The following is a 3,619-nucleotide window of genomic DNA, read 5'->3' as shown; positions in this document are numbered from 1 at the left end:
AAATAAGAAAAGACTAGTGATTATATATTTTTGATATGCCATGAATTCTTGAAAGAGAATTCGTAAGGATGACTTCTCGAGCAAGAACATCAAAGTAGTTAGACTACTTAGGTATAGGTTTGACAAACTATTGAAGCCCTTGTCCAGTGCTAGTTATAAAGTCTTTGAGATTCTCAATGTTCCCTCAAAGATGAGAAAGGTGATAGACTCAGGGAGTCCATCTTATAGAATATGTAAGATATCATGCGAGTTCAAAAGAAACAACTTTATATCTTATAAAAATTATAGGATTATATTTAAAAAGTGGATTTTTAAATTATACTTTGAAAAAAATCTATAAGCTTAGTAAAGTAAAAGGGGTCATTTTAAGGCCTTATAGCATATAAAGAAAGGGTATTACTTAATATCTTTTGAATGCACGTTATATAGATGATTTCTTATAGGTGGACCTCCTGAGGCGATAGAGCCTATCATTGAAGATGTTAGTCACTTATTCGCCCAAATGGTTGTGAATGTTTCTCAAGATGCAAATAAAGAGGATTACCTTAGCATATCTCCAGAAGACAAGAGTATATTAGAGAAGAAAGATATTCCGCTATCAGATTCTATTGTTTATTATTGTTTGAGGTGAGGTTTGTTGATGGTTTTATCTTGTTTTGGGCTTTGTTCCTATACAAGGCATACATTGTTTCTCTTAATAATGAAATTGCTAAGAACCTATTGTTGATCCACTTCTCTCTATGGATATTTTTTCAAAGTTTGAATCAATATTGCATGATTTCTTAAATTCTTTGATAATGCCACACACACACACATATCATTTTTGTGTATGTTGAAAGGTAAATCCCTTATACATAGTTATTTTTGGTGATTTTTTTCAATATTTATTGTCCTCATTCATCAATGTGACCCTATGTGCATAGGTTGCAGCAATGTAAACATCATTTATAAAATCAATGATGAGGTCCTCTGTGTAGTCTCATGTAAACAAAGTATAGATGAAAGTTGCCACTTCTTATGGAGTCCATCAATTAAGGAAACCCTAGACAATCTATTTGAGATATCCTTGACCACTTTGATAAATGTGGCCTTTGGGATAAGATGGTTGGTTACTTTCTAGGCTTTCTTGAATTTTGTGAAGCACCGTGGAGCCCGAGCAACCCTTATCATGTCGTTGGGGAAGAGTGAGAAGTGATTGCCATTACAGCGCGAGGAGACAGTTCATGGAGCCCGACTAACCATTATCATGTTGTAGGGGAGTTTATGCAATAGGATGACCATCATGATGCAAGTAGGACAATTGGCAGGGCCACATGGCATGTTATTGCGCCATAGGGAACTCCCAATGGTGGATACCTTGCAAAACCTAGTTCTGCCTACATATCTTACTCACAAAACAAAGCAAAACAAAGATATAAGATTAACTTAAATAGTATAAATACATTATAAGTTTTTGACAAGAAAATATAACTTTTGGATATATGTTCAAGCTTAATGGTGTACACCATTGAAAAAACATTTGATTATTATTTGCTTTGTATAAGTTATATATCTTTGTATTTTTTGCACAAAAAATATATAAACCATTGAGAAGTTGGTCTTTCTCATTAGCACTTCCTTTGAAAAAATATTTGGAAAAAACTTTACATAATTCAATATGGTTCTATAAATGAAAATATGTTTGATTTATATATCCAAAGTATTTTATTAAATAATAAGTTACAAGATGTGAGAGTACATACATAAATATATAAAATAATAATCTATACTTAAAGAATATTTCATGATTTTCTCAAAATTTTCAACTATATCTTTTAAAATTTTTTTATGACTTTTCAATTTTAAGATAATGATCACTATTGGATTTAACTATGTGATAATGGTATGATTTTCATTTTTAGTGAGACCTTACACCTATCAAAATAAAAATAAAAATCCATTAATATCTTTGACTCTTAAAATTTTTTGAATAATTTTAAATATTTTTTGAGCTCATTTGCTATGTTTAAACTATTTTAAGGAAAAAAAAAATGACCAACCCCTCTATTCGCATCATTTTGTCATACTCTAATTTTTATTATTTATTTGTGATTTTTAAGTCATTTTTAAAGCTATCACCAATCCCTTTATTTGTGTCGTTTTGTCATGTTCTATATTTTGTGATTTATTTGTGATTTTTGGTCATTTTTAGGGCTATTTTTTCTTAAATAGTTAAAAATAGCAAGTGAGCTCAAAAAATTCTTTTAAAGATTATAAACTTTTGGAAGCCTAATATATTTATGAAAAAAATAACTTTTTAAAATAGATGCAATGTCTCACTAAAATAAAGATTATAGGGTTATCATATAGTTATGACCATTACCGTAAAGTTGAAAAATACTTCAAAAATCAAATCTTTAGATATATTTTTAAAAAACTTGACAAAAAATCAAACCTACTCATATGGCGCAATTACAAAGGTTGGTGGTGCCACCAATCCCCCTAATCACAATATATGGACAAGTCTTATTTTTTGTGATTTTTTGTGTAATGAACCAGGCGTACGGGAAAATACCAATCACACTAATGGTATAAAAGGTATAAGAGGGTTTCCTTAGGCATCACGGAATTATCAAGAAACTCTCTTCCACCTCTCTTCAGCTCTCATGGCTTCTCCTTCTTCCTCTCTCTTTCTCTCTCTATCTTCTTCATGTCTCTCTCTCCTCTTCTTCTTCTCCTGTAGTCTTTCTCTCTCTTCTATCCTTTAGTTAGGCTAGCTAGGTTTCCTTCATTACAGTTGGTATCACATCCTTGTCCTTGATCCTTCTTCTTCCCTTAGATTTAGGTTCCTTATAGTTCTTCACATTTAGAAAATCCTAGTTACACAGTTCCCATAGGTACACAGGGTGTACCCAAACAAGCTATCAGCCTTCTTGAAGACTATGGCAACCTTTCTTGGGGAGCTCACTGGAGGTTTGACTGCATCTGGAGGCAAAAGGGCAAGAATGGTAGCCCGTTTTTACTTCACATAGCAATTTTAGGGGTGCCTCTTCCACCAAGAAGACCCCTCTAGACTTGGGGAAAAGACTAACCATGATCATCTTTTACAAAAGTGAGTTTTCCCCCTTCCTTCTATCAAGACCCTCAAGCTGCCATGGAAGCTCCAACCCAAAATCTTGCAAGATCTCTCTCCCCCTTCTTCCAAGGCTTGCATGGCACCTCCAGCCACTTTCTTGAGACCTTGGGCTCACCCTAGAGTACCTAAGTGCCACCCGATACCCTACTGAAGCCCCCAAGGCTACCCTCGTAATTTGAGGCTCCGTGATATGTGCCTCCCTATAACATTTGACTAGTCCTGTACGGCACCATTTTAAGCTTTTTCTATGCAACGACAATGTGCAAATGGTGCATCAACTACTTCATCAAACACTGGGTTCTTAAACATGATCTGCATCACCATGATTCTCTCCCTCATGTTTTGTGACTTTAGCCTTAGATCAAAGGAAAAACGGAACAAAAACAGGGTAGCTCAGATCCTCTCTCTCGCCCAAGTATATCAACAACCGACTACATACCCATTTTAAGCTTTTCTATGCATTGACATTGTGACAATGGCTTGTCGATTACTCCCTCAAACATT

Source organism: Lygodium microphyllum, chromosome 3 (genome assembly GCF_053477565.2).
Source record: "Lygodium microphyllum isolate KBCC chromosome 3, Lygodium_microphyllum_v1.1.10, whole genome shotgun sequence".
Taxonomy (NCBI): domain Eukaryota; kingdom Viridiplantae; phylum Streptophyta; class Polypodiopsida; order Schizaeales; family Lygodiaceae; genus Lygodium; species Lygodium microphyllum.
Note: the sequence above shows the minus strand (reverse complement) of the source record.